A 19,150-nucleotide genomic window follows, 5' to 3' on the forward strand; every position below is an offset into this window, starting at 1 on the left:
TCTGTTGTCACGCAATTTCTGATGATGGAAAGAATATGTATTTCCGTACTTTTTGCTAAAGAATCTAAAGCTATTTTTTTGTCATCTTTGCTCTGGAATTGCTTTTTCTGCAGCGGGAGTTCACTACATCGAAACTAAAAAAAAAAAGATCATAATGAAGGAGGAAGTACTACCATGTCTCTTCAGATTTTCTCATCTTACTACAGGGTTCCTGCTAAAGTATCAGAGTATCATTTTAGAGCTGTATGTCAAGGGTTCAGGATGCTGCTTTTGCCTCCTTCCACTAATTTCCAGTTAATAGGGCTTTCCTCTCCCACTCCAAAACACATTTACTGGGCCTGCACCCTCCTAGGAACAAAAGAAGCAAATGTGAATAAAGAATGGCCTCTGTCTCCTTCATCCTCCCAGTTTAGTACAGAAGACAAGGAAGTGATCAAATAAGTGTATTGCACTCTGCTAGTGCCCAGAAACAAAGGGATATAAATGTTGCTATGGAATCCACTAAGGGCCCTAAGTTCCTTCCAAGATATTGCTATCGTCAAGTGAATTCATATTAGGTCCTCAAAGTAGTTGAAGGTAAATACCTTTTTTCTAAAAGACTTTATTTTATTTTTTTTAGAGCAGTTTTAGGTTCATAGCAAAATTGAAGGGAAGGTACAGAGATTTCCCACTTACCTCCTACCCCTAAACATGGATAGCCTCCCCCATTAGCATTTATTACAACTGATAAACATACATTGACACATGATAACCAGCTGAAGCCTATAGTTTACCTTAGGGTTCACTCTTGGTGTTATACATTTTATGGATTTGGACAAATGTATAATGACATGTATCCATTATTATAGTATACAAAGTATTTTCACTGCCCTAACAATCCTATTCATCCTCCCGTTACAACCCATTGCAACCACTGATCTTTTTACTGCCTCCATAGTTTTGCCTTTTCTATAACGCCATATAGTTGGAACTATGCAGTATGTAGTTTTTTCAGATTAACTTCTTTCACTTAGCGATATGTATTTAAGATACCCATGTCTTCATGGCTGGGTAGTTTCTTTTTAGTTGATCATAATATTCCATTGTCTGGATATGCCAGTTTATTTTGTCCATTTACCTAGTATAAGACATCTTGGTTGCTTCTAAGTTTTGTCAATTACCCAAAGAAAATACAAAGCTAAACTAACAAACAAACAAAAATGCTGCTATCTTAATTCCTTACAGTAAATACCAAGGTGCATGATGGTAAATACCATTTTAATCATCTTTTATGTGCCTGTCACTGGTCTCAGCACCTAACAAACACTATGTCACTTACTCTTCACTGAAAACCTATGCAGTTAGTATTGATAGACCCATTTAAAAATGAGGAAATAGAAGAAATAAAGGCTCAAAAGATTATTTAACATGCATCATAAGTAAGAGGCAGAGCTGGGTTTTTAACCTTAGTTTTTCTGACTCCAAAGGCCTTTTCATTAGACCTATATATAGTCAGGTTGCCTCAGTTTCTGCTTTACTGGTTTATTTTCATTCCTGGATCACAGCTTTAAACTCATGCTCAAAGCTTAGCACCCAGACTGGCAAATAAACGTTATTGGCAACCCAGCCAGCTGCTGTTTCCTGTGTTTATAGACCACACTGCAGGAAAGTGTTTTAAGAGTTGTTTCGAGTGTTATGTCTGCTTCTCCATGAGACAGTGCGGATGCTGCTTCTGAGAGAGAGGAAGGTGACATGGGATACTCAGTGTTAGATGGCAGTTCCCATTTGGTGGAGATTTGAAGAGGAATGCCTCTGTCACTGGATGAGATCAGAGTCTTTGTTCTGTTAATTCTGAGGCCATGTGGTCTCAGAAATCAATGGACTGTAAAGTCAAAGTTCTAGAATAAGCTCCACTGCTGATCTGTCCTGTGCCTTTGACTAAGACAATTATGTCCACTTTGCCCATCTGTGAATTTTAGCCCTCTAAATTTTCAAGGAGCGCCTCTGGTGAGCCAAGCACTGTACAGATCCTTGAGCCCCAGACACAAAAAAGGACACATTCCTGGCTTCTGTGAATCCCTGAAGGGGGTAGATAGGGAAGTGGTAAATAATCACCAACCAAGGAGGTAGGCATACTGGAGGGAAAGCTGTGTATCCTCCAAGTTTCCAAAGGACAGATTATAAACTGCAGGATGTTTCAAGCTTCTTAATTAGGTAGAGACAGACAGCTAGTAATAGCTTACATTTGTTATGAACCTACTATGTGTTAATTTACTCTATCAATCCTGAGAAAATGTGACAAGTGAGGCAGATCAGTTAAAGGATTTATTCAACTTTTAAACGACTATACTAATATCTCTGAATTAGTCTGGCTTTTAGAGCCTTTTGCTTTTCTACCTCACCCTAACAAGCCTTTGAAGATTTCATTTTAAAGTTTCAAGATCCCTACAGTCCAACACTTTTCTGCTATTGAAGTGTCTTCTGCTTCTTTCCCTTCAGCTCCCTTCTGTGTGGTTCCAGGTATCACAGTCAACTGAGAGGTAACCACAGTCTTTCTATCCCTTTATTCCCCCACCTTCCCCTCCTGCGCCATGTCCCCTGTGGCTCTCAGCTATCTTTGACCACACAAGTTCTTACATTTTCAGCACTTCTGGTCTTGCTCAAATTTGTTCACAAATTAACAAAGCATCAGCTGTCTTCTTCCCGGGTGCACTTATCTCCTAGGTGAAATCGCGTACATTTTTTTTTAAAATATAGTCTCCTTTGAGAAAATTTCTCAGAATATATTACCTGTTCCTCACTCCTGCACCCACCTCTATCCACTACCATCTCGAAGCAGATGTGTGTATGAGTTTTTGCGTGTATGTGTGCATTACTCAAGTACATTGGCTGTACCCCATACCATACTTTTCATATCATATCCTCATGATCAGTTTATATCAATCTCCTTGGAGTGATAGTGACTTACTTTTTTCTATTTCCTTGTGCGTGGTGCATAGTACATAGCAAGCACTGAGTTCATTCATTCGCTTCTTTATTAACATTTATTTTTAATATGCCTTGTGCTAGGGAAACAGTGGCAAGCAAAACCAAACTTGTCCTTGCCTTCATGAACTTAATTAAGATTCATTGGAGGAAACTGAAACTGATCAACTTACCTGTGAAAGAAGGCAGCTCAGGCTGCCATAAGAAAGTACCACAGACTGGGGGCTTAAACAACAGAAATTAGTTATCTCACAGTTCTGGAGGCTGGAAGTTCAAGAACAAGGTCTGAGAGGGTTATGGTTCTGGTGAGGGTCCTCTTCCTGGCTTACAGCTGACCACTTTCTTATTGGGTCTTTGTGTGGCCCTTCCTGGGTGAGTGTTTGCGGAGGGAGAGAGAGGGTTCTCTGGTATCTCTTCTTATAAGGACACTAATCCTATCAGATCCATGCCCCACCCTCATGGCCTCATCTAACCCTAATTACCTCCCAAAGACTCCATCTCCAAATTCTATCACGTTGTAGGCAGGGCTTCAACCTATGAATTTTGTGGGGACACAATTCAGTTCGGTCCGTAGCAACCATCACTGAACTGGAGAGAGTACCTCTGTGAATTTAATGATAGGGATTTTAGGCCAGGTGAAGGAGAGCTGGGAAAGATGCCATACTGAGCAGGTGGGGGCATATTTAAGGGTAGATCAGGGCTCCCTGCACACATTCTCCCCTCCCATCCACCCCACTTCATCCTGCCCTAGCCCTCTCAACTACCAAGGGGATTGTGCTTGCTGCCTTTGTGTGTGTGTGTGCATGTGTGTGTGGCTGCACTCAGCCTAGGTTTATCTGGCTGACCCACACTCCTCTGAGCCCAGGTGACCAATAAGGAAATAGAAGCCACAAGAAATGAGAAGGGAAATGCCTGCAGCCTTAGGGAGAGAAAGTGATAAAGGCTGCTGTATCTCTTTCCCAGGCCTTCTCCTTAACTACTTATCAGCACTTTACACAGGGTCAGTCCCAGAATGACTGATTCATTGGTGCTGCAGTGAGGCCAAAAGGTATGTTTTTAAGAAGCTGCTTCCTGGGCTCGGAAGCTCCATAAAGTGGCCAGCCATGAGAAGGGGCTGCTTGTATTCCCAAACTCTGCAACAGTGTCAGAGCACAGCCTGAATTTCCCTCTGTTTGAAATGCTATAGAACTAATTCCTCCAGCCATTAGGACAGAGTATCCATTTCGGAGGCATGGCTTAGGGAAAAGAAAACACACCAGGATTCAGAGGCATGGGCTCTAGTCCCAGCTTTGCACTCGATTTGCCAGGTGATCCTGGGCAATCCATTCGTCCTATTCCAAAGAACATGTGTTCCACCCCTGCCAAGAACCAAGAACGGCGCTTGCTTGGTGGCACGTAGGAATAAACAAAATGACTTCTGCTTTAAGGATATCAGTGTTGTAGTCCATATGGTTCAAACTGTGAAGAGGGCATGAGGTAATAAGAGACCTCACTAAAGGTCTACTTAGCCCAGCCTCAGGGAATCCTTTCAGAGGAGGTGCCATGTGAGCTGGGACTTGAAGAACAAGTTGGGGAATTGCATCTGTTAAGGATCGAGGGGTAGGGTGCAGAGGGGATGTTATAGGCAAAAAGATCAGTGTGGTCGCAGGCACAGGGAGAGGAGAGCAAGTGTGCGTATGGGTTGTGTTTCCAGATGTGTACATGAGATTTGTTCTGGGCAATGAAGCTGGAGAGACTAGCAAGGATCATATTATGCTAAAGGGTCTGAAGGATCTGGACAAGCACTGACGAGTGTTTACCAAGCTCAGGGCACAGATTTGTCAGAGGGTGCCCAGCATTTCATCTCAAATGAGTTCCTCAGACCAGCAGCTTTGGTGCTACCCAGGACCTTGTTAGGAATGCAGAGTCTCAGTTTCACACCAACCTACTAAATTAGAGTTGACATTTTAACAAGATCCCTGGGTGATCAGTATGTACATTAAAGTGGAGACATGCTGAGCTATAAAATGGGTCAGCAAACTTTATAAAGAACCAGAGTAAATATTTTAAGTTTTGCAGACCACATGATCTCTGTGGCAACCACTTAACTTCGCATCGTAGTGTAAAAGCAGACCAACAATATGTGAACAAATGAAGCGGCTGTGTGCCAATAAAAAATATATGGACACTGAAATTTGAATTTCATGTTGTTTTCACCTGTCAGAAAATATCATTCTTCTTTTGATTTTTTTCACCCATTTAAAAATGTAAAATTCATTCTTAGCTTGCAAGTTGTACAAAGTAAGCAGCAGGCAGATTTGACCATGGGTTGTAGTTTGCTAACCTCTGATCTATAGGATTTTGATCTTTAGCCTTCAAATAATACTTGCTAAGCTTTATACTTTAATGTAAAAATCTAATGAACTGGGAGTGACATCCAAACCAACCTCTTATTTGTCAGATGAGGAAATGGAGGCCCAGAGTGGGAAAATGACTTGCTCAGAGTAACACAGCTACTTACTGGTTAGGATAGCTTATTTTTTTCAAACACAGGCCAGCTTATTTCCAAGCAAACACTTGTCCACTACTCCATGCATAACTGATTTAAAAGAAGAACTAGAGTGCTATCTTTTTCCACAACTGAAGCAGAATAAGGGATACTTAAAAGACAAATTGGTCTTTTTTTTTTAATAAGTTACAAATGGTTAGTCAAGGGCTTTTTAATGTCAAAAATGCTGTGAATGGCCTATACTGAAAAAATGTATTATTCAGAGCAAGACTCAATGTTTTTCAACACCTGAAAAAAGATGTCAAAGATCTTTTCTATTTAGCAAAATAAAAGTTAGATTAGGGCTACTTCATAAAAAAAAAAAAATGAAGCTTGACTAGAAATTCCCTTATTAATACCTATGTGTTTCTATTTAAACCTTTCTTATTCATAGTAATTAGCGAGTTGTTTATTATAATATAGTTTTTTATAACAGCGTAATAGAATGAATCACGTATTCCACTTGTTTTCTTATCCAAAACTGGAGGAAGCCTAAGAAATTCTTATAGAATAATTTAAGACAGCGTAGAAATTTTTTAAAATCCACCAACAAATTCTATTTTCTCAATGACAGATATTCCCAGCTGTGGCCCTTTGTCTCTTTTCTTGGCCCAACTTCTTAGTCAAACAGAAACAGTTATTCACAAAGGAAATGGAGTTTTTGCCTTCTTGTACCTCTTGTGCTTTGATTTTGGACTCAGAAAGACGATGGTATTCAAAATATGGGTTCCAGATAAGCCAAACCCAATATTCCACTCTGAAACCATATGCCAGGGAGGTCCTTGGGACCATGGACAAGTGTACCTTTAAATAAAGTTGGGCCTGGAAACATGGGGGTTTGGTTATTCATTGTTGGGTGTCTTGTTTACTATTCCCTATCCTTCCACTATGGCACTGGGATAGTGCACCGCCCAGCTTAGGTAATGGGCGTAGATTCATATGCATACTCCTACACACACACACACACACTCATACACGCAGACACGCATGTCCATCTTGCTAGCTTGATTCCTGCAGGGCTGGGAAAAATTGTGCTTCTGCTTGGAGTCTGGGAGAAAGCTGTGAGGTTACTGAGTACACGGGGGAGGGAGGCATAAAGGGACAGTCATCTGCTGCCATCACGGAACAGTGGCTTGGCCAGGGCATCTTCAATGTATGCTGAGAGTGGCAGCAGCAAGTCTGATTCATCACTGCCATCTGGGGTGTCCTAGCTGTCAGAACAAGATTGGCCCATCTCCTCCTCTCTGTCTTCCCTGCACTGTCAAAAAAGTGATGGGTTGTGAATCAGCTGCCTGTATAAGAGCCACTAAGGAAGCTCAAAGGGTTAATGGGGAGGACAGATGAGTACACATTCTCCTACTGAGTAGTACCCTGCTGACTCACTTTGAGGCCTTGAACAAAGTGCTTTTTCTTAAATAATTAATTATAACAGTTTTTATTTATTTATGTGTATGGTACAACAGAGCTACTGTTCAAACCCAAGTCTGTGACCCACTGTACCATGCTGCCTCTCATTCTCCCATATGAGATCTCATATCTTCACAACAGCCCTTTGATATAAATGGTAGTAATATTCTCATTTTATGGATGAGAACATCAAGGTACTTCTCCCAGTTGTTGGGCAGGGAGTGAATCCAAAAATTCTGACTCCAAATCCCATATTCTTTTCAGTCTGCCTTTCCTAAGCTTTTATTTTTCCATATGAGAAGGTGAAAAATACTTCTTTCCCCTTGCATTGAATTCCCAGAGCCTCTATCTAACCAGGAGCTTCTCTCTCTCTCTCTCTCTCTCTCTCTCGATCTCTGTCCTTCCTGCCCCCGCCCCACTAGAGGAATAGCCCCACTCTGGACTGCCTATAGCCTGCCCTACCCTCTAGGAGGGGCTAGTACCAAGCCCAGCACTGGCTTACGTAAGTCTGCTCTATAAATTCACTAGAGTCACCTTGTAGTGATCAGAAATTTAATAAAAATACTGATTTTTTCAAAAACAAATGGAATTTTTCAAACTTATATAAAGGCAGTAAGAATAGTATAATGAAACAACGTATCAAGCAATTTCTGCCTGATCTTATTTCATATGTAGCACTCACTTCCCTACCTACTTCTCCACCCTCCTCCAGATTATTCAGAATTAAATCCCAGATGTCATATCATTTCATCTGTAAATATTTCCATATGTATGTCCAAAAGACTACAACTCTTATTAAAATAGGATCAATTATTGCACATGAAAAATAAATAATTATGTAATATCAATATCTATTCGGTGATCACATATTCTCAATTGCCTTATAATTTTTAAAAAAATAATAATTTTTTTTATGTAAACTGGGATTCAAATAAGAATTACTTAATGCAAATAAGGTCCATACTTAAATTGACGGATTGTCTCTTAGTGTGGCTGACTATCTTCCCTTCCTGCTCTTTTATTTTTTACTTGTAATATTTTGTTGACAAAAATTACAATTTATTTGTAATATTTTTGTATATATCTATAGTTTCCCATAGTCTGGTTATGCTGATGGCTGCCCCAGGATGCCATGGAACATCTTTTTCTGATAGTTCTTATATAAACTGATAGTTAAAACGAGAGGAAACTATTGATTTTTAATGTAGATTTCACTTGGATCAAAACCTCATCTGATAAGAACTCTTGGTAAGAGACAGGAGACAAGTCCTTATATGACAAATGAGAAAGTTACTGAAGAATAAACTAAAACGAAGCATTTGTCTTGCTAAACCAACTTGCAAAGTGTATCCTAGAGTCTGTTCACATTCAGCCTGTCTATTAAATTGGCTATGGATACAAGATTGACTAATGAGAAGTGATCTCATGAATAAGCACTTATCGAGTACCTACTATGTATTCTTCATGATAGGTGTTAGGAATTCAAAGTCAAAGTATAGTCCTGGCCCGGGTGTGCTTATTCTCTATGAAGGACATACCAATAAGTCAGGAATGATGTACACCATGAAAGCACTGTGTGGAGTTACTCACAGATGCTTGAGCTGCAGAAAAGGGGTAGTAATCTCACTGGGTGCTGTGAGGCTTCCTGGAGGAGGTGACATATTATGAAGGATGAGGTATGAACAATTTTAGAACTGACGGTATTTGGTTCAGTTTCCTGCATTTGGAAAAATAGGAACTCAAAGAGATGCAAGCTTGTATTCATTTTTTTAAAGATCTTCAACATGGATTCCTAGTAGAGGCCAGAAATCCTCGTGTAACTGGAAAATCATTTGTCTGGATCTCTCGTTTCTTAACTCTCCTGGTTCATCAGTATTTCAGCATATTGTCACTGTGCCAAAAATATAAAGAACCAACATGTCTTAATGGGCCCCAACTCTGAAACTGTATTTTGTGCTGTCAGGGGGAAGGTAACTTCTTTCACCAATTCTAAGTCCTCTCCTTGAATACCAAGTTTGCTGCCAACATTCCTGCTGCCTCAGAACAGGAAAACGGAGAAGGTGAAAGCTAGCTTGTGCTCACAGTGGGAGGACAACTTACCTTGTTTTTTTGTTTCTGTGTTTGCTTGTTTATTCTCTGCCTACTCTCCTACTAGAATGAGCTTTCTGAGAGCAAGGACCTTGCCTGTCTCCTCCTTTACTCTGATCCTACTGTCTAGGAGACCTTGCCAAATATTGTAGAATTACTTAATGCATCTATCTTTATCTAGTCCATACTCTCCTTACCTAGGATTGTGTTTCCTTCTGAATGTTTCCTTACGTGAGTGTCCTCATGTAAGTGCTTCAGTTTCATGCATAAATGGACTTATTAAATTATAAAGTGTTATAACCAGACAGACATATCCCCATGATAATGACACCACCTCTCATCGTTACAGCACATTACAGTTTACAAAGCATTTCTGTTTTTATTGTCTAGCTTGAGCTTCACAGCAGCCCTGTTAAGGTTTTGGCAGAACAGATACTCTTACCACTATGAATGGATGAGGAAATCAAGGCTCTGAGAGGTTGTTGAGTTGCACGAGGTCACATAACCAGGAAGAAGTGAAGCAGGCACTGACACCAGGCCTGCCTCGCTGCCTGAGTCAGTGTTCTCCCTGGTACAACAGTCTGCAAGATCACCAGGTCCATCTTCTTTCTCATGAAAAATAAAGACCAACAAGAGGCAGGTTTCACTCCAGGCCACCCAGAAAGCCCTCTGGGGAAGTCAATCCAAGATTTAACCATAAGTGATTTGGAGTTCTTTGGAGAACACAGTATCTGGGGCTGCTTTGGTGCCCAGCAGATGAGGCCAGTGTGAATCTAGGAGGAGCAGTCTGTTTCTCCATCAAGCTGAGTTATGTCAAGTCAGGGACAAATGGCCATGAAAAAGAATATGTAGGAAAACTGATAATATATGACCCAATGTGGAAACAATAACACTTACATTCAGGTCTGCAAGGCAGCCCAGAGTCCTGCTTGACTTTAGGGCTCAGGTCTGGCACCCAGGGATTCTGTGAGCTGTGCAATGGTGTTAGGACAATCTTAAAGGTTAATAAACCAAAAATAAAACACATTTGGGAGCTGGATCTTTGCAATGTGAGTAAGGCTCTTGGCTGTAATGTTAAGGGAGAGAACACAGCCTTGGAGGAAAGGCCACCTGGGCACATGAATGGAGAATAGAATAGAGGGGAGAATAGAAGATTATTTTTCTGCAAACTGATCTCAGACAAGCCAATCTCTCTGAGTGAGCCCTATTTTGTCCTAAGTAAAATGAAGCTATTTTTTTTTTATTTTTCTATAACTCTGGTGAGGTATATAGAAAATTGAAAGTTTATTCTAAGCCACATAAGTGGTAGATGATTTTGTTACCATCACTTTAGACATTTTAGGAATGTCTAATAAGATAGAATGGTGGTATCTTCAGGTATGCATAGATGACAATTTGCCATCTGTTTGGGATCCTGTCTGAATCTCATTTGGCAGAGAGGACTGATTAAATGTCTGGGCACTTTGATTCAAATCTGCCATTTGAGGTGGTGCCTCACAACACCGATTTTCATATGGGAGGATTTTTTTTTAATTTTTTAAATCTTTTTTTAAATTTTATTTATTTATTTAATTGAAGAAATGATTTAAAATTTTTTCCCCATCTACCTCCCATGTGGGAGGTTTTTTTGCTACTCTCCTGCAAGGGGAAAGATTTGAGAACTTGATGATAGAGAACAGATATGTTGGGGACAGGATGGGTGAGGAGGGGCTAGGAAGAAGATATTAAGCATCAACTGCATGTCCCTTACTATGTGATGTGTTTTACATGCTATCGTTAGTCCTTTCAATAGCCCCTTTAAACCCATTTTACAAATGAGAAAGTTAAGAATTTTCCCAGAGTCACTCAGTTAATAAATAGGATCAAGATTCTAACCCATGTCTGCCTGAAGCCACAGTCCATGTTCTTTCCTTCATACTTCAAAGTCTTGCCTCCTCTCCATGACCATCTTCCTGGTACTCTTAGGCCTCTAAGCTGAGAAAATTATCCAAGTCATGCAGCCAACTCTGTGGTCTCTTCTCCCTAACCTGATAAAAATGCCTCACTTAAATAACTACCACTAATAATTAAGACAACAATACTAATAATTGAACTGAGAAAGAATGTTTATGAATTTGGTTTTGTTTTACTAGATGGTTCATTTTGGGTTCTACACCTGACTTTTTTAGGGCATAGTGATCTGGGCCAAGTGACTTTACAGGAGCTACAACCTGAGAGAGAGAACTGTTCATCTACCTTAAAATTCACTATCTCAATCATGAATCACAGGCCTCAAGAAAAAGGGGAGGAGCTGAGGGACCTCTTGGTTCTGAGTGGGAAGATATCTATTGTATAGAAATTGAATCTGTTAGAATGCCTCCTCCAGAATCCAGACACCAAAAGGAATGGGAATGGACTCTTGGTTATTTCGATGAGCCTTTAAATAGCCCCACAATTTAAAAATAATGCATGCTTAATTTATAAATTTTGGAAAATACAGAAAAAATACAAAGAAGAACAAAGAAATATCATATTGCATATATAATATAGAAATATATATACATCAAACAAAGTTGGGATTATTACTTAACAATTTGTTGTGCATATTTTTCTATGTCACTAATTATTCTAACATGATTTCTCATGCATTTCTAGTATGTCACTAGATAAATACACCATTTAATCAATTTACTATTTCCGGAAATCTGGGTCATTTTGTTGTGATAAACATTCTTACACATAAATTTCTGTGTCCTGAATAGCAGACTGAGGTTAAAAGCCTTAGTTTTATCTTTCATAAAATAGAGATAATACCCATTTTAGAGCACTGTCGGGATTATATAGAATAATATGTATAAAGTATTTAGCAGAGTGCCTTGCACATAGTTAGCTCTCTATAAACAGTAGCTATTATTATTAGCTTACTTTACATCTGATTATTTTCATAAGTTCTGTGCCAAGAAGTAAGATTACATTCTCAAGGTTTTTGAAGGCTGTGTGGTTTAATTGTATTAGTCTAGCTGAAGGTCGGTGGAAAGGACAGTTGAAACAAGAAACCACTATGACATATCAGCTCGGCCATGCTTTAAGCCAACCAGGTAAGGCAGCCACAGATGGGGTCATGACAGTCAGACTGCTGCTGTCCCAAACATCCCTGGCCAAGATCTCCTAATCCAGTGACATTTTACATGGCCCAGCAGCTGCTAGTATTTACATACATCCCCAGAAGAGCCAGTGAGAGCCACATAAAGCCATTTTTCCCTCCATATCTTATCCTTGTCACCTTATTGCACATCTTTGTGCCTAAACTGTAAAGAATGGTAGCCGAAGATGGTGTTCTAGGCTCAACGTATTAATCATGGTAACTGAAAGAAGATTCACCTTAGGATGTGATGCCCTGAGAGTGGTTCGAATGTGCCACCTTGATCTGTGTAATGTACTACCTAATATAGAATGTCTGAGCTGAAAGGAAACAGTAGTAATTGGGCCTGTGACAGGCTGAAGCCCAGAATGTTTAAATGATTTATTCAAGGTCATAAAACAAATAAGTAGCATGGTCATAAAACAAATAAGTAGCATAGCCAGAACAAAACCTGAGGTCGTCTGGATCTCTCCCCCATAGGACTTTTCTCCCTGGACCATATTTATTTCCAGCAAATGAAAAGGAACCTAGGATTAGAGGTCACAGTTAACTTCTTGTCCAGATGTGTCTACCTCTTTCCAAAATGGAGTATTTCTCCTGAGATGTTTGTCACTGGAAAAACAAAACCACATGGCTGTGTGTTCTGCCCTCTGCCTGATTTGGACCCTCCCTGCAGAGAATTCTGTTAACATCATCAAGAAGCAGGAAGGAACTTTCATTAGGTGACTCTTATTTCTCTTCTCCCATCCTAAATTTTATACAAATATTTGAAGCTGGTTTTTGTAGGATAAAGTCACTATTTTCTGCCCAAAAACTTCTGCAGCCAAGCAGCTTTTCTCTCACTTCCTTGAGTGCAAACTAGCGGAAACTGGCCTTTGACACATCGGCCACTTTCAACACAGAACTAGGAGTGAAGAAATTGCAGCCAAGGCCCCTTCTCTTGTGCAGAGAGTGCAGTTATAAAAACTGTGCCAAGACTCTTCCTTCCTTTGGGGTGCCGCTAGACTCTCACTTAGCTCCTCAGTCAATTTAAAGTTTAAAATCTTTATTGAAAGACTGTTTTCATTGAGCTTTCAAAGACAGTAGTTCATGTTACTGCAATAGCCGCATACTAATTTCAGGGAAATTACAAAGTGTCAAACTGTGTATTATTGTATAAATGATAAAGGCTGCCTTGATTTGCCTTATCCTGGATAAGTGTAGAGCTGGTGATTTGACTGAGTCCCATGGCTCAAGCAAGAGTTCATGATGAACATTCTGTGGCAGGGCATTGTGCTTTGGGCAGAGCCAGTCTGGTGGCCTAATTGTGCTATGAAGGGCACGATCAAAGCTACCCACAGCAGTCCAGGTCTGTTTGCCTGGGATTTGGCTTCTGATCATGAGGAAAGAGGTCAGTAGGTCAAACAGAATAAGGTCACAGACTAGGCCAGGTGGTAGTTAAGAATATTGCAGTTTTTCAGGCCTGGGTTCATTTCTTGGCTTTGCCATTTATGTAACCTTGAACAAGTGACTCACAAGTTGACATCAATAGAAGTACCTATCTCACAAGGTTAAGGGATAATTAAATGAGAGAATACTTATAAAGTACCTGGCAGATAGTAAGTACTCTGTAAATGTCTGCAATCAATTTAATATTTTTATGTTTTACTGATCGTGACTTCAAATACTTTTGGAATTGATAGGAGAGAGGCCAATAGAAAAATATTTTCCTATTAGACATTCATTCCTTTTTTAAGAAAATATTTAGTGATTACTCACGATATAGCAGGCACTCTGTGGACTGTGGGGCAGAAAAATGAGAAGGCCATAGCATGCTAAACCTAGCAGCATAAAACAAAGAATTGTACTGACATGGGGTAAACCCTACATAGAATAAAAATGATATAAAGGGGTATTGTGGGAAGATTGGCTTGAAGAATGGGCCCTGAAAGACTTCTCAGAGCAGAAACATGGAAGAGAATTTGCATATTGTCAAAAGCATACCAGGCAAAGAGACAGTCTGCAAAAAAACTTAGAGAAGGGAAAGACAGAGTTTGTCTGGTACAACAAGAGCAAATTGGGAAATGGCCAGAGATGCTTTCGTTCAACACCAGAGATAGAAGACACATTTCCTGCCTTCAAGGAGTTTAGAAACTGATCCCTACCAGAGAAAGACAAGCAAATTAGTGATTATCGTGTGATAATCATAATAATCAAGGTAGTCATGTAGTAGGCATATTGTAAAGAATTGCTACTCTCAACCAGAAGTGGTAAAGGAAACCATTGAGAGAAGATGACACAACCTAAGACTGGCAGATTTGAGAGTTAACCAGTTGGAGGATGGGTCGGGGAAAGAGGGATGGAAAAACATTCTATATAGTATACAGATTGGAAAAGGGCATGGAGGTTTATAAGTGGGCATGGGTCACTTGAGGAAAAATTAGCCTATAAGTCTGGCTGGATTAAAGAATGATGAGGGGGAACAAAAGAATGATGAGGCTAAGATATGCATTCATTCATTCACTCAGCAGGTATGTCTTGCGTGCCCACAGTATTCCCGCACAATGTTATAGGCACATTCATGAAGCAGACTAGGGGCACTGTTGGTGTTAGTGGGCAATGGGGTCTGATTGGGGTGAGATACAGATGTGACATTAAGAAAGCAATGACTCACGATTGCAATGACAAACGATTCTTTCTTTTTCAATTCTGATTACAAGGGCAGGAGAATCTCAGCTCAGGTAGTCGATTCTTAATACCTAGAATATTTGTTCATCTCTTTTTAACAGAGAGCTATAGGCTATAGGCTCAGAACACTGGCAGGCAAGAGTCTATAACTAGAATTTAGTAAGATTATTTTGTTTTCTGTTTTGTTTTGTTTTTAATTTTTAGATGTTTTCTATATATGGCAAATGATGCTAGTTTTATGTTTATAAAAGTCATGTAGTAAAACTGAGAATTTGATAAGGAGATGGCTGCAGTCCAGGAAGCATGGCTATTACTGCTGGGAAGCCACTATGAGCATGGAAGGAAGAGCAGCTAAGAGACGTGTTGGACTGGGGGTTCCTTGGGTGCCAATGTTAACTGCACTATATTGGTTTCGCGGTCCCAGCTCCTAGCATAGAGCTTGGCATTTAGCACATGCTTAATTTTTGGTTTCCCAGGGCATGCCATTCATAACCGATCCGCTTTAAAATCCAAAACTTGAGGTTTTTTTTTATTATTATTCCATCCTGTCATCACTCAGTTGCATAGATGCTTGGGAGGAACTGGAGCTCTGGCATTTTCTGACAGGAGCCTGTGGATGGACAGGGGTTCTTGTACTAGGGCCGGCAGGCTAGAGAGCATGTGTATCTGGGGTCCTCTACAAACATGATGAGTCCTCCCAACTTAGTGTTGTGAGGACACTTCCACCCTGTCTGGGACTTGCTCTTTGGATCCTATAGTACTCACTCCATTATTCTCAGAGAGGTGACAACCAGAGATGGTGTATACTGATGCTGTCACCATTTCAGTAGCTCTAAGAGATTTTGTGGTTTTTCTCTTGTGTCTTTAAAAAAAATGGTTTTCACTACTCATAAGCATTTATGCATATCACGTTTTATGCATTGTGATCCTTTTAGTACCTTGGATATGTCGTTTGGACCCTCATTTACACTGTACCTCTCTCCCTGGAGGTCCAATAATGATCAAGAAAGACAGAGAAAAGAACTGCCTGCAGTACTTCTGCATTGGTTCACTGGTTCCTGCATCCCAGCCATGTCAAAGGAGCTTTAAACTGAAGTTTTCCAATATATGATTTAGAGCTACCCGCAGTATATAGCCGTTGGGAAGTTTCCAAGTAGGCATATTGATCATATGGCTCCCAGCCCAATGACCAGTTTTTAATTCCTCAGTTCTATGCAGATAGTATTTTAACCTAAATGATGATTTCTACAAAGGATTATGTCATTAAATATATATATTTTAAAAGACGTCTAAAGGCTAGAATAAGTCAGTTGCATGTGTGTCTATACTGCTGCCCCACCATCCTTAAGCCATATTTAGCATCACAGCATATCAGAGCAGCATTGCAGGTGACTGCATGGCCTCTGGCTTCCCCTCCATGCAGAACACACAGAAAGCAGCCCAACTCTTAGGGAGGCCTGGGTCTGCTGACAGACATTTCTCCTTATCTTGTTTTCACATCAGTTTCAACACGATGTCTGTTCAGAACAAGCGTGGGTGGGGGTTCCTCCTGCCCTGCCCTATACTAGCTGTTAAAATAAGAAAGTGGTTTATTGTATTGTTTTTCAAATAAAGAACAGGACATCAGTAGTTGGTGGCTCCAGTGGGTCACTGGTGAGATTTGTTGATTGCAAAGAAAAACCAGCCAAGCTCTTTTGGAGACAGATACATCAACACCCACATAATAGTCATTCGATTTTGGTGATTAGGGTTTGGAGAAGTTTGAAGTTTTGTTTGACTGCTAAAAGACATTTGTTCTCAAAACATCTAAACTACATTTTCAAAGTCAAATGATTGGACAAATTTTCAAATCAATTGCCAAGAATTGTAGCATGAAATTGACCACTAACATTCCAATCGCACTTTTCAGTCCCCAATGCACTTTTACATATATGATTATTTTCATATTACAGATGAGAAAACTGAAGCTCAGAAATATTAAGAAAATTTTGACTAAAGTCATATGTTTTATGGCTAGTGACTGAGGGAGCTAGAAATCAAACCCAGGTCTGCCGCTTCCCAGTTCTGGGTCCTTTTTTCTCCACCATCCTGCCTCACATTTGTTTCTGCCTTTTTGTCTAAGTTGAATTCTCTATTTGCTGCTTCAGTATATATCATGTCAGTGCCTCCATAATTGAAGTTTAGAGGGTGCAGGGTAGACATGTAAGATAATTGGGGATTGACTCAATGCATTGCACTATAGATTCATAAATTTACAGATAGAGGTAAGGAAAGAGACCGGTATTTACTGAGGAAGCAGCTGCTGTACGAGAAGCTTCAGCACCTCCTCCCTTAATCCTCCACCAGCTTCTGGAGAACTGTTTTCTTATCCCTATCTGATAGATGAGAGCACTGGAGCTTGGAAATACAAAGAAATCTGCCCAGTGTTGTATAACGAGTAAGTGGTGGTGCCTGAATTTAAACTTAGGTTTGTCTAATTCCAAAGCTAGCCCAGTCCAACCCCTATATTCTGTTGATGAAAGAACCAGAGCTGCATAATCCCGGTCTGCTTCCCAGCACACGCGGCAGACCTCACCTCTTAGGATTGGGATTCTCCTCTGTCCCATCAGATGAAAGTTGTCAGCACTGCAGATGACCACCCCTTCCCGCAACCTATGCCCCTGTAGTCATGAAAACTTTTTTGTTGTTCATTTTTACATTGAGCGTTTTTCAATTATAGTTGGCATACAATAATATATTAATTTTAGTTGTACAACATAGCGATTAGAGATCTGTATAACTCACAAAGTGGTCCCCCCCACTAAATCTAGTACCCCTCTTCCCACTTACATATTTTTTATAGCATTGTTGACTATTTTCTTTATGCTACACTTTATATCTCCATGACTACTTTGTATCTATCCATTTGTACTTCTTAATCCCTTTGCCCTTTTGTGCCGTTCTTCTCAATCCCTGCCCCATCTAGTAGCCCTCTCTGTATTTATGAGTTTGTTTCCATTTTCATTGTTGTTATTTATTTTGTTCTTTAGATTCCACATGTACATGAAATCATGTAGTATTTGTCTTTCTCTGTCTGACATTTCATTCAACACAATACCCTCTAGGTCCATCAAGGCAGTATCTTTTTCCATCCTTTCCTTTTAGTTTGTGTGTCTTTGAATCAGAAGTGAATCTCTTCTATGTAGGATATGTAGGGGTCTTGTTTTCTTTTTGTCCAAGTGTCCATTCAGCCACTCTCTCTTTTGGTTGAAGCACTTAATTCTTTTCCATTTGAGGTATTTGTTGATAGATATGTAGTTACTACCATTCTTTATTCCTGTTTTTGATACATGTTTTTTCTTCTTAAAGAAGTTCCTCCAACATTTCCTGTAATACTGGCTTGGTGCTGATGAATTCCTTCAGCTTATTTTTGTCTGGGAAGATCTTTATCTGTCCTTCAACTTTAAATGATAGCTTTGTTGGATAAAGTGTTCTTGGTTGTAGATCCTGTGTTTTTATCACTTTGAATATTTTGTGCAAAGCCCTTCTGTTGGTTCCCTCTAATATACTCTTAATCTCATATAAAGTATTCTTCATTGCTGACTGGTTCCCTTTTATAATTTCCATTTCCATTTTTATGTTTTTTATCTCTTTGTGAAAGTTCTCACTGAGTTCATCTACACTTCCCCTAAGTTCATTGAGCTTCTTTATAACCAGTGTTTTGAACTCTGTATCTGTTAGATTTCTTGACTCCATTGTTCCTGGATCTCTATTCTGTTCTCTCATATGATTTCTGCTTCTTTGACTTCCCATTTTGGCTGCCTTTCTGTGTCTGTTTCTATATTCTAATCAAGACTCCTAAGTTTCTTGGTCTCATTAGCCTGGTTTTGTGTAGTAGGTGTCCAATGGCACAGTCCTGAGAGGGGCTCAGCAGCAGGCCAAGTTAAGCCCCACCCCATGCCCCTCCAGTGCCACCTGTTAAGATTCAGCAAGCAATCCACTGATGCTCTGCTTATAGTTGCCTCAAGAAGCCACACCAGAAACCGAAGTCAGCTGCCACTCATGTGAGTCTTGGCACTGCTCAGCAAATGGCACAGGACTTGCCGAGGACACTACTGGATGTAGCTTCGGTGGGGCCATGAGTTGGGGGAGGCAGAGTGTCAAGGAATCCTCTGGGCAGAGTGACCTCTATTATCCAGTTTGATGACATCTCAGCTATGGCAGCACTGCGTCTGCACACTGGGAATGGGGAGGGCTCAATAGAGGAACAATGGATATTGCTAGCAATTCTGCCTTGGAGAAAGCTTTGCCTTCAGCCCTCACTCTGACAACTCAGTATCCCCCTGTAAGTCCCAGGTACCCCCTGAGCAGGCAACCTGGCCCTGGTGCTCAGAACA

The 19,150-nt window shown here is 40.2% G+C and overlaps 1 protein-coding gene and 1 long non-coding RNA gene across 3 annotated transcripts in view; both read left to right on the top strand.

Annotated features, from left to right (window-relative positions):
- UBASH3B (ubiquitin associated and SH3 domain containing B) overlaps window positions 1–19,150 on the top strand; it is a 144,920-nt gene that overhangs the window by 17,767 nt on the left and 108,003 nt on the right. The window lies entirely within an intron of this gene.
- On the top strand, window positions 4,990–17,567 carry LOC120612241 (uncharacterized). The gene is made up of 3 exons (XR_005655422.1): window positions 4,990–5,000; window positions 9,623–9,626; window positions 17,297–17,567. It is a non-coding gene; the product is annotated as an uncharacterized LOC120612241 (long non-coding RNA).

Source organism: Pteropus medius, unplaced genomic scaffold (genome assembly GCF_902729225.1).
Source record: "Pteropus medius unplaced genomic scaffold, Ma_sr-lr_union100, whole genome shotgun sequence".
Lineage (NCBI taxonomy): Eukaryota > Metazoa > Chordata > Mammalia > Chiroptera > Pteropodidae > Pteropus > Pteropus medius.